Source organism: Ptychodera flava, chromosome 22 (assembly GCF_041260155.1).
Source record: "Ptychodera flava strain L36383 chromosome 22, AS_Pfla_20210202, whole genome shotgun sequence".
Classification (NCBI taxonomy): Eukaryota; Metazoa; Hemichordata; class Enteropneusta; family Ptychoderidae; genus Ptychodera; species Ptychodera flava.
Window position 1 is genome coordinate 10,926,809 of NC_091949.1, and position 13,494 is coordinate 10,940,302.

Here is a 13,494-nt window from a genome sequence, read left to right on the forward strand (position 1 = left end):
TGTTTCTGTAGTACCAAACTTGACCCCTTTTTTATTCTTCATTTGGTAAGAGAATGGTTGACAGTTTAAATAAGGAAAGTTTGACGAAACTTTTATGTCTTTCATTCGAGGCGCACACTACCTTGAGTTAATATCTGCTCTTCCCTACACCAGTATGTAAAGTAACGCGAGGCCTTTAAGGTACGACGGAAACATGTAACCTTTGGGAGAAGAGAGGGGAGATCACTGCCTTGCAAAACAAGTATACAGTATATATGAATATATGAACATATATATATATATATACACACACACACACTACACACACACACACACACACACACACACACACACACACATCATGACCGAAATAATTTGAAAACTTAAATTTGAAATAAAATATAAGCTTCAAGTGTCTATAGCTCTCAGCATTCCTATGGTGACATATTATAGGGTTATTCACAAAATACGGCCCTGTATGGACGAGGGCTCAGTGAGTGACGTATTGGACGAGCCGAAGGCAAGTCTAATACGTCATCACTCACTGAGCCTGAGTCCATACAGGGCCGTATTTTGTGTATAACCCTATTATTAATACACCTCGCTCCATTAATCGTCCGTATAAACAAATTCTATGGTAAATTTTGAAGGACGCGGTACGCGCGATATGAGTGGAACGCGCGCGATTGTTGAAATAAAATTGCTACAAACCCCTGAAAATTGCGCGTCGCGCGTCTCCCGTATTCGGGACTCCGCGTACTATACAAAATACGGAAATTTATTGGACGGTCAAACTCCCATAGGTTACGGCAGTAGGTGTATGATACATATGTTATTTTCTTTTGAAAGTGTTTCTATCAGTTTTGCTAGCTTCATTTTATGCTTAAATCATTCTCAAAGGTAATTTGTTTCTAGTGCTTGATGCTGCTAAGGCATAGAAAACTAATTTAATTTGATTCCATATAAAATAGATAACCAATAAAGGGTTGTATTTGTGTTCATGTTTATCAACAAATTGTGTTTGTTTGTTTGTTTATTAGTAAAGTAAATAAATGATAATTAAAAAAGTTTTCTATTACAATCCACGTATGAAATAAAGCATACTCCTTCTTTGCCATGAGGAGTAATTAGCACTCATGTGTGTCCACCACTGTCTTCAAATACTCATCCAAGTTATTAGAAAGGGTGAGTATTCGGAGAGAGTGATGGACAAACGTACAAACAAACAAACAAACAAACAAACAAACACACATAAACAGACAAACAAACATAAACAAACAAACAAGGAGCCAGAGTTCGCTGTGTTAACGCTAGAGAATTCGAAACTTTGAGTGTTGATATACATGTACTATGTTATCTGGTATGAAAAGAGGGACTTCGCAGTACGGAATCTTCCGAAAATCCTCTGGCCTCAGCCTTCAAATTGCTTGTAACTCACCCCACTCCTTTCTGCCGATTATCTCCATATTCCTGGCCAAAATGTAAAGCTCGGAAATAAATAAGGTACATATAAAAACATAAAAGTACAGGAAAGAATGGTTCATTGGAACATTAGGAATGCCAGCAATTTTTGAGTCCCAACTGATGCGTACTCCGCGGACCATATCATCGAAAGTGCCAGTTCCTATGTGGAAACAATACTCAAGCTGCAAAGCATCATTACGTCATCGACCTAGCTTTTACAATGGTATTCTAGACTTGATCCAAGTCTGTGAATGAGACTTGTTCAGTGAATGTGATGTAGAAGAGTAATCGAGAATATCTTTCAGACTGCGTTGACGGGAAGACACTGCCGAGTGCGTTCACTCTACGCATGCGCAAATCCACTGTCCAGCGTGTTCACCTCACACAAACTCATACAAGTGTGAAGGATCGTATTGCGTAGTCTCCCCGAATCTCAGTCAAAACATTTCAAATGCAAAGTAACATCAATGCGTTAAAAACCATGCTGAAATGACTTCATTTTATACAATCACCGACTTGAACCAAGTCTAATCGTATACTTATAGGTTACAAGTAATTTAGGCAACGTTAAAATGACGGTGAAGGGTATTTTGTTCCAGAGCACCATGTTTTTTTTTCACATTCGGGAACTGAGGAGTCCCATTTTCACACTCATTGATATTTACACTCATTGAGCTCAGACACATAATCCTCCATTGGTTTCTTTGTAGTCTTGTACTATAAGCTTACTTACAATATCCCCTGACAACTTTTCTTGATGAATTATAGTATCCCTTGTTAGCGTCATTTCGGTCTTTCCGTAGTTGCAATCTCTGTGACAACAAAGAATGCATCAAGGCCCTCGACCCGATGCTTTGTTTGTGCATTTGTAACGAGCCAGAGGTTTCCATTGACGACTTCTAAGCGTAACTGTGCCCGTTGGATAAATAATCTGTTGAGTAATAGATGCGTCAATGCACTTTCCTTGACCTCGATATAGAGGTCTCGGATAGAACAAGCCGGGGCCGGCTAGAGCTCGTTGGCCTCAGACAACCCTGTAACTGATCTACTGTGAACATACTAGTATACCTTTGGTTTTCTCCGACACACTGACCAAATAATGCAATAAAGTTGGATGCGTGTACGACTGCCTTGACTGCCACCACCTTGCATTAAGAAATCCGGCCTCTCGTGTCCATACAAATTCTCTCTCTCTCTCTCTCTCTCTCTCTCTCTCTCTCTCTCTCTCTCTCTCTCTCTCTCTCTCTCTCTCTCTCTCTCTCATTGAATAGATCTATTGCCGCTCATTCCATCTATTCCACAATGCATTGCTGTGGCTGTTTAAAACTGTCTTCGATCTTGAAACAAAACATGTGTGGTGTAGTATACGTGTGATATCACATTGTCAAGTTAAACAGTTTAAAAAAAAAAAAAAAAAAAAAAAAAAAAAAAAAAAAAGTTACCTTGTTTTTTAATTGGCGACAAAAGTATAGGCCCAGGAGCCATTAGCCACGCATGTCAAAACGTTACTCAGTTTGCACACAAGGATCAGGTAAGATGACTATAGTGTGGGCTCACACGGCCGATTTAGTTCAAAAGGTGTAAAATGAAAGTTTCCAACGAAAGCGGGAATTACAAACTCAACATATGATGAAACGTCATCTGTATGATCATATGTATATATATGTATGCATGATCCTAAAAAGGGCACCGAAAGCAGAGTTACATGTATCAGGGTATTAGACAGATGTGCGGGAAAGTTAAAAGGGGCACAAATTATAGGCTGTCCACGGGGCAACACACCTTGCTCGATAAAATTCGAAAAGTGGGTCAACGGTTTATAGGGGTGTTATCGCCAGTACAGGTACGCCTGGATAAATAAGTAATATGAAAGTTTGTGCAAAGCAAAGTGACAATGTAATTAAATTTAGAAGTAGAAAACAATCACCAATGTCGGAAGAATCCACTGCTGCAAGGTCTAGAGGGGTGTTCTCATCCAAAGGTAGACTTGCCATCCATTGTCAGCGAGAATTCCGTGGTCGAAAATGACGTCATGCTCGTAATATTCGCATCTGAGAGTGTGTTACTCATTTCCGTAGGAGTAACCCATATGAAGTAATATTTATTCTTAACATACTGTCGAAACTTTAATATTTTTCGACCTCACGTTCTTTCCATTACTGATCAAAGCTCACAGTTTACATGTTGATTTATTACCCTGATACACTTTTCACTTGCCAAGTATTTGCTCGGCACCTAATGTCGGTCTGAACCTTTTGACGTATGGCACTTCAGTTCCGTTATACTTGTATTTACACACTGACTCGAGTTATTTTAGGTCCTTCTCAGAACCAAGAACACGTGTGAGCTTAATTGCTGTTCAAAAAACAGGAAATTAGGTAGCCGTCATCATTTAAGGCCTGGAAAGGGGAGGGGGATCAGAATTGAAAAAGAAAACTTTGTTGGCCCGAAATTTTTGCGTGACACCCTCCGCCATGATAACTCACAGACACAGTCACAGACACACATACACACACATGTATGTATATATGTGTGTATGTATGTGCGTATGTGTGTATGTATGTATGTATGCATATGTATGTATGTATGTATGTATGTATGTATGTATGTATGTATGTATGTATGTATGTATGTATGTATGTATGTATGTATGTATGTATGTATGTATGTATGTATGTTAGACCAGACATTTCGTCCAAATCAATTTGGCACTAAGCCTGTGCAAATTTTAAGCTTACTTTTACATCAGATTCTTGTTTTATAGTTCCAAATTACATTATCAGAGGCTGATACATTTGTCTCTTACATTCTAGGACTGCCAGAGAATTAACTTTTATGCCAAAATCACTGCGACAGGATACTGGGACTTTCATGTTGTTTATTTATGTTTGTACACACTGAATCTGTATCTATTTAAATTCACCCAGTATCCTCTAGCAGTGAGGACATCACCGTAGGAAAATACAGGGACAGTTTGAAGCTGGATGCTGTGTTTGTAGTCACTTCATTATTAGAGACCGGTATGTGTGTTCGATCACCGTATAGCTGTAGAGCAGTGAACATATGGGGAGGTCAGGAGGGGGAGGTCTCCCCCTCCTGATACAGAAACGTTTGAAAATTTGAGGTTAAAAATGTTTTTTAGTCACCCAACCAGTTCAGTTTTGGAGTGACCTCCGGCCCTAAATAATGACATTTGCCTTAGTGTAGCGAGCCAGTGAGCATGAGCAATTGCTTCGAATAATATACAGCCCGCTTTTTTGCGGAAAGCCTTGTACATTCCTCCTCTGACATGTAAGTTTCCGTATTTAACACACTAAACACACTATGAAGTAATTTCAAATTAAAAAATGGGTAATTAGAACCTTTTACAATAACATATTAATTTCGGCCTATCTATAGTGAAAATTTTTGCAAATCTATAATCCTGTACTGAAGCTGTGAAATTATTGATTATATTCGTCACATTCCCAGTAGTAGAGACTTCGACAGGGAAGTTTACTGCACACGAGGAAATACATGGGTCACATGATCGAAGGGTTCTAAAGGAACAGTTGACCGATATTTATTGTTTGTCACCTCACTTATGTTGAGTTAACAGCAGAAGGCCATTTGAAGAAAATTCTTTGTTTGCCGTCCTTGGATTTTTGAAAAATCTGCCAAACAGCCAGAGAAATAAATAAACACAGACAAAAACACAAGTATATTAACACAAGTTCAATTTTTATTTTGTTTTCTTTTGGGAAAATAATATTTTTATTTGTAATAGTGTTAACACTGTGTTTGTTTTTCTTTATTTTCTCTGAAAACCTATCAGCACGCGGACGGCAAACAAAGAATTTTATTTAAAGCGCCTAACCGGCATTTACTGTTTTCATCGCATGTAAGTTCTTTACCACGTTATGCCGGCCACTTAGCGAACAAAACTGACGAAAAAATTAAACTGAATGGGGAAATAATATCAATACAATTAATTATTGCCGCCGTTTTGACCTTTACATGAAGGTTTTAGTCACTCGATACCAAGCCGTAAGTGTCAGTACAGATTATGTGACAGTTTTTATGCCATGCCTTCGCTTTAATGCATTCAAGACGGTAAAAACCCTTTGTAAGCAGAAACAGCGACAAGAAACGTATTCACGTAAACTCAACCGTTACTCACCCTTCCAGAGAAAGTCGCCGGTTTTCGGCACTGCGATTACAAAAAGATGATATATTACCCTGTAAATTTACCTAAATGATACAAGACTAACAAGGCTTTTCATGAAATGTGACGGGTCAAAAGTGAAAGGTTAGGGAGGTCACCGTATGAAAAAGAAAAGGGAGTTTACAAACATTGAAAGAAAGAGAGGGGTTACTGTGAAACGTGTATTGAATTGGATTCTTGACGTGCTGACAAACGTGTAGAGAGAGAGAGAGAGAGAGAGAGAGAGAGAGAGAGAGAGAGAGAGAGAGAGAGAGAGAGAGAGAGAGAGAGAGAGAGAGATGTACCAGAATGGTTTTGAAGGGCAATTCTTCACCTGGTGCCGAAACCGTGGAAGAAATCATTAAAGACAGTGACATGGATTGGATCTTTTTACTTTTGTCTGATAACATTCTTTGATTGTTGACATAAGTTGCGTCAAAATTGAAGAGATTTTTTTTGATATTCTGATACAGAAACTAATGGTGCCTTTACCTAAGGCTAAATTAATCTGAGAACAGCTGCCAATAAAAGGATTTCAAGTATAATCGCTGTTCCTCGATCGGGACTCCAGAAATGTATTATTGATGTCAGGCAGTGGATGTTTTGTCTGCTTTTGGAACAAACGAAAAAAATATTGATGACCATGACATAAAAGGAAAATATATTGTTAGTGGGAAAGAAAGTGGGACGTACTGTGAATGTTCCGAGGTAGATGAATATTACATATTGATAATAAGTCATTAGCATAAAATTTTAATACATAATTTTCCTTAACTGAATACTAATCTATATCTCTGCATCTTGCACTCATTGAGTGGCTACAGCAAAATGCTGATACCATATGTTCGGTAAACGATTAAAAACGTTCAATAACGTTATTAATCGGTTTTTATCATCAAAAGTATTGAGCTGGAGAATATATAGGATGTATAGCTGTTCATCACGAGTTACGGCTTATGTCTCTGTTAGCTTGAAACAAAGTTTAGTGTTTGCTGCTATTTAATACGACTAACCCTCAGAATGCCACAGTCAATTTTTATCTCCTTTATAAAATATAACCCAGCCATTTTTTTCAGATCCAGACAATATTTCTTTAAAATTTTCCCCAAAATTTTGATCACAAACTGTAGCCCGTGAAAAGTGATGTCAATGTGGTCCAAAATTATCAAAAAAATTATAGAATATTTCACAAAAATTGGTAAAATGTTGCACTGAGATTTTGTTGGGAACAATTACACAAAGCTACCAAAGTGTTAAACCTTATCGGTATACTCGCAATGTACTTGCAGTGATTACAGTGAGTGCACGGATTCATCGCCATAACATCAACGGCGGGAGTTACTGGTATTATTGGTGAATGATCTCTCCGTTACGTCTTGTTGTCTTTCAGGAAAACTTGAAAAACACGCTGTATTTTATGATGAGCGACACTACTGTTGTTGTTAGCATAGAGCGTATTTGTCATAATGCATATCTTGAAATCTCATCGTGCCCCGGGGTCATTCTGTAACACCTTTCTACTTTAACAGGGTTTGATGTTGAAAGGGACAAATGTTATGACGTAAGTCTCCTCATCTTTCCATTATAAAGGCTTTCAGATATGAGTATACGAGTCTGCAGAGCAGAAATCAACATATATTTGAAGAACACGGATCATTTACATAAAACGACGTGTAATACATCACAAATATCACGTGGTCATGAGAACCTGCGCGGTGAAACTCGTCCAAGACACTCAGACATGATGTCATGTCAGATGCTGCTGCGGTGATTCCTGTGTGTCTCGCATCAACAAACAATACCTGGTGTTCATTACGTTGCCAATTAACTGATAACGAGGCTGTAGGTCGGCCCAATTGCCACTGGCCATGCGTTCTCGGGATTGGCTATCCACCACTCAAAGGACTGAGTGGATGAGAAACCGAACTGGGTATCTCTACTGATTGTTATTGTCGCAATGGCAGCGTCGAGGATGTCTAAGATGTCAGTGTGACTGATTATTGTACTACCTTACAGACGAATACGGAAGGAGCTTTACTTTTGTGTGTACTGTCAAGTGTATTGACACTCGGCTGAAATATTTAGATACTTATGTTTCTGCTTTCCTACCTGAAGCGTTTGCAACAAATTTCAAGGTGAGGATGCAATTTATCATGGAACCATTCTGTTTACGCTTTGCCTACTGTCGATGTTTATTGTAGGTGGGCTTTCTCTGGAAGAAGCTGTTACGTTTTCAACATATCACTCCAAAATCAGCTTATGAACCTACAGACTACATTGTTGAATTACATACATTTAGAAATACAACAACAACAACAACTATGATGATGATGACGATGATGATGATGATGATGATGATTATTACCTTGTTATGTCAGAGACACATATAAAACTTGTTTCTTTATATAACACATTTATTGCTACAAAATGTGATGTCAATTCCTAACTTATACCAGCAAGCAAGCAATAAATATGATTATTTTTATCACTGTTATTATTATTTATGATAAAAATGTTTTACCATTCATCTTGATTCATTTAGGTCTCCCTGAATGTTACTTCAGGAAGACTGCAGTAAAGGCTTATTCCCTGGCAAGAGAGCCCTCGGTTGGATGTGAAATGGACACTTCCTGAAAAACCTAAACAGGGTCGACGGATACGCCTCTTAAAGTGGAAGTTATACTCAAGGGGTGGTTCACTTCAGACAAAGAACGGCCAAGCACAGACCGGTAAACTGTAGTCTGCTCATTCAGACGTGGCCTGTTCGACAACACCGAGACGTTGCGCATCTAAAACGGATTCATCTGGTCTAACACCTTCGTGTCACGGATAGTGTGATGTTCACACGTACAGTTCTAGAAGCCTAACTCCAATCATACGGTGACATATAAATCTGTAAGTAGTTCTCTCATGTACACATGCTTTTTTTGTGGGTACAACAATCTGTGACTGCGTTGTTGTACGTATGTTGTACAGACTTTGGCAAGTAATTTGGTAGGGATGGGTGTATTGACAATGAATATACGAGTGTTCCTTTATAGCCACAGCTTAGAACCGTATGCTATCGGAAAATTACATCTGTGATGACGTTTACGGAAATGTTAAACTAAACGGCTGTTTAGCCATGCCACCTTTTATAACCATTCGCACATACAGTACCGCTTTCATCATCATCTTTTGATTAATTTGCCTTTCTTTGGTGTATACTTTATCGAAATTTCACCTCCGAGTACTGTGAAGTCTCTGTATGTGTCTTCATGACCATGACACAATTGCTTATCGTATGCCTTGCTTGGGAGTACGAAATTTTCATTTCCTGGACATAGGTTAAACAGCATGAAATCATTTTTTCTGTCAGAGCATCAGTGCCTTTCACCAGAGGCCGAACTATTTCATATCGCAATCTTACACAGAAAGGCTACATTCACAGACGGCTGCGTGAGAAGAGCCGGGGTCGTTCATGCGACCCGTGATTTTTTTTTTACATTTTCCGACATAAGCTCCCCGTTAAAGGTGAACACACGAGTGTGTCACATGTATATATGTTTGAGGACCTGGCGCGCGGCGTTGGTTCTGAAAGGTGTCAATCATTTCGCAAAAACGACCAAACAAATTTCGTGCATTCTAAACAATACAAAACTAATGATATTGTGCGTTTCTTCAATGTTAAAAATAAAGACAGATTTAGAATAATTAGTGAGGAAACTCGTATGACGCTGTAGCTATAGTTTGGCAAGCAAGATAACATATGACAACAAAAATCAGCCAAACAGGAAAAATCGCACCGATACATTTTTGTGCTATTGAAAAATTAAGACTCATAATGCGTTCATCGTTAGAGTATATTTGTCATTGGTTTGTAATATATGTAGACAATTAGGCCTACGGAAACGAAAGGCTTAGATTTTGTTTGACCGTGAGTGATTGCCATGACTAATATTTCGCAATGCACATCCAACGCCGAATTGTATACGATATATTATTGCATCACTGAGGAATTGGAAGATAGAGTCCCGCTTCCTGAAATATTTAAATGGTTTTTATACAATTATCACTCTCATTGTTCATGCACATCGTTGCTGTATACCCTGTTCACACCCATCTTTCTAAGTTAAGCGGTTGTAATCGGAAGTGATCTATCGTGGAGTGGTTTCAGGTCGGTGGTCTGTTTTATTCTCTCCTGTACAACACCCTTTTCGGTCTTCGCCAGTGTTGCCATACTTTTCAAGTTTTCATGAACTAAGGTTTCTTTATAGGTGTACATGTACATACCTTTCTCACGCTCCGCTGTCTGTGTTTGGTTGTGTCACATTTGTCTCTTTACAATCACGAGTAAGACAGGCATAGAGATCTTTGACATGCACGTATATTTCTTTGACATGTGTTGAACCTCAATACATGAATACGTCGACGCCTGCCGTAGTGGTGAGGTAATCTGTTACAATAAGCAACCGGCTTTGAACATCAGAAATATCCTGCCGTTATTGGTTTTTCCATAATTAGCAAAACAAAACCTCATGAACTTGATCAGTGACTCGCAAAGGTGTGTGTAATGATTCACTGTCTCAAAATTACAGCATGGGCATATGTCACGTAAGTGTCTGCAAAGGTCAGTTAGTTCAAGGCAGCGTCTGAGATGTACGTGAAGTGGTATCTAAGTCGGTGCCTTGAGCTGGTAAAAAAAAAAAACACTTTAGAAAAGTATAAAGTTACTCTAGGCAACTGGCGAACGGGCATGCTTAAGGAAGATTAAGATTAACGCATGCGTTTTGTCACAAAAATATTTCAGTCCTCGCTCCTCGTTGTTAACCTCTTTAAGCTCTTCAAGACGGAGGGACGTTGATAGGGAAATATCTAAGACGTATATTTCATTCAATATTTTGGCGCTGCGCCCAGTCTTTTTAAATGTCCACTCGTCGTGATTTTAGCAAACAACGATAGTCATCCATATGCAAAGACTGGTAAGATAGACACCATCGCTATATATATATATATATATATATATATATATATATATATATATATATATATATATATATATATATATGTAAGCACCAAAGTTTGGTGGTGACCTTTTCCATTGACCGTTTCAACTGTTTCTGTAATATCAAAATGAGGTGATATTTCTGATCAAAGACACTTCATACACACTAATACAATGCAAATGAGACTTGTGATTACTGAGCGTTTTTACGTAGTTGTAGCTTTTTCCGACTTGATGAGGTACGACCCGATCATTAGACTAGAAAGTGATAGACATGATAGTATCGTGATCATCTGCTGTCGATAACATTCAGCAGTGATTCCGGGAAACGTTTCCACCTTTCAGCAATGTCCGTCACGGGTTTCTCGGTGTGTAATTGTTCAGTTGGAGCGAGTAAATTATTAAGTTCTGACATTTACACATCGGTCGCATGTATGACATTATGAAAAATATAACACATCATTAGACGCAAGCATCAATGCGAACGTCCTCGAGTCTGACCGAATACTATTTTGTAAAATAATCTACATCGTTTTGGGCTGGCAAATCGTTGTTATACGAGTCCAATTTCAACGTGAAACAATGAAGATATACTTGGGTAACAATGAATCATCAGGTAGGGTCTTACATCGGCTTCATTTCTCATTTCTCAGCGGATCTGATATGATGCTTTGGGAACAGAAGCCCATCCATGAAATATTTCTATATACCCAACTGCATAGTATAGTATTTCGGTCATTCAACCTAGATCCATTACGCAATTTTGAAATAGCAACCTCAAAATTTCAACATGGATGTGACCTCTGCTTTGAATTGTCGGCATATGAGAGTATATTAGTTTTAAAGACGAAATTACAAGGACAGCAATTTCCAGTTAAAATTTTTGAATTGCAATACCAGGAGTATAGTAAAATGATTTTACTGATTTTTACTGATGCTGAGATAAATCGTAGCAATATTAAAGGATAGAATCTCCCTCTTTTGATATCATTTTGTCAATTTTCCACGATTTAAAAGGTCAGTTATTTTGCGCGGTCTCTTTAAAGTATCATTTGCAAGAAGACTGTTGTTATCTCTGAACATATTGCAATAGTTATGGTGCATATTTCTTGATTACGAATAATCTCTATTGATAATGAATAATGTCTCTTGATTTATAAACTCAAACAATACTCAAGAGTATAATATGCATTCATGAATGTTATTATGTCGGTCTTAAATGATTAGGTCGACTTAGAGGTCGACAAACCATACCCGGAACTCTGCTTAAGTTAGAGAGTCGATATCACTGATTCAGTGTGTCATACACACCGGAAGTGTGCGTTTTTAGCACTTAAAACAGCCTCTTCCATTGAAATGCAGATGTCAGCTGACAGAACTGTTAGGGGCGTACCTGAAAAACACCTGACCGAATCTTCGTCATGAAAACAATAGTTTCTTAAGAGGCCTCCTAATTGGCCTAATTTTTTGAAACAACTTAGCCCCCTTAGATTTAGGTTGATTTGTAAAATACATTTGGTTGTGGGCACAGGTTACTTCACAGTCATGGTGTCGTGAACTAAAACCCATGCATCTAAATGATATGAATTTTGGTGACTCTAAAAGGCGTATCTCTCAGTTGTGTTCTGTTGACACCAAAACTACGCAAGGTAAAGCAACTATTTCCATCTAAAGATTTCTCTTGTTATTATACACTACAGTAGCGTACAATACATATTTAAACCTCTGAGAGAATGAAAGCCAACTGTAAGTTTTATGTTGTAGGCTGAATGGCTTGAAATATATATTGAATATACGTGTTGTCGTCGACGACATATTTGTCATTGAGATTATAAACCGCCTGAGTAATATCAGTGTATATTTGAACCAAACAGTGGACAAATCAACAATCTCAGGGACAAAGCACTGCTCATTCTTTTGGCTTTTGATTTCAGTCGCAAAGTACACTTTGATAGATTCACAGCAAATGAAGCAGCGGAAATTCCTCAATTGATTCTCATGTATATGATTCAAGTCATTTCATTTGAAGGGAACTGTCATTTGAGGTTTCTTTTAATTGATTTTGCGATTCTTGTCAGGTTTTACACTTGTATGGATAAACGAATCGAAAACGAATTTGAAGCTAATATTAAATGTAATATCCGTACCTCAGGCGTGAGCTTAGGCCTACATTGACGTTACCATTTGAACTATTTTTTTAGATTCAAAGTTCGCTCCTGAGTGTGTGTGTATACACACACAAACACACACACACACACACACACACACACACACACACACACACACACACATATATATATATATATATATATTTATATATATATTTATATATATGTATATATGTATATATATATTTATATATATATCTCACAGATTTATTGTAAATCGAACTGCTATATCATGTACAGATAAACGAAATAAATTTGTGTTATAATGTTATGAAGAAGTTTACATGACGTAGCTGTTACAAACGTGAGTTTGACCAATCGCTGAGACTGAAAATCCCCAGGTTAGTCTCCTGACGCCCAACGTCACTTGATTTAAGTGCATTCCTGCACCGTTTTCGATAGCATCTTCGGAAGCAAAATTTTTCCTCTTACAAGAGCACTGACATATTTTTACCTCATTTTCTGGCAGCAACTTTCCCGGAAATCCGCTAGCCTTCCCGTGATATCAAATTGTCCATTCCTTCGGCTTTAGGTTTCAACCACAGGCCTTCCATTGCGGAAGGTACTGGCCCACCTTAGCACGACACATCTTATGGGTCTCTAGCTTTGTTACCCGACTATTATCTGCCACATCTGTTTCTGACTGCAGGACGTCTTTCATCAACAAACAACAGTTGGTTACTAAAACTATCTTCTGTGACTGGTGAGAACGAATG

The 13,494-nt window shown here is 38.1% G+C and overlaps 2 protein-coding genes across 4 annotated transcripts in view; one reads left to right on the forward strand and one right to left on the reverse strand.

Annotated features, from left to right (window-relative positions):
• The window catches only part of LOC139122663 (uncharacterized), a 249,372-nt gene that overhangs the window by 182,257 nt on the left and 53,621 nt on the right, over positions 1-13,494 (reverse strand). The window lies entirely within an intron of this gene.
• Positions 7,357-13,494, forward strand: part of LOC139122649 (sphingomyelin synthase-related protein 1-like) — a 28,456-nt gene continuing 22,318 nt past the window's right edge. Inside the window, exons 1-2 of one of the 3 annotated variants that reach the window (XM_070688237.1) lie at positions 7,357-7,761; positions 8,169-8,521. The gene's annotated coding sequence lies outside the window, so the exon portion shown is untranslated. Of the gene's footprint in view, positions 7,762-8,168; positions 8,522-12,136; positions 12,260-13,494 lie in introns of those variants that run through there. The other 2 variants (XR_011549511.1, XM_070688241.1) reach the window with 2 other exon arrangements.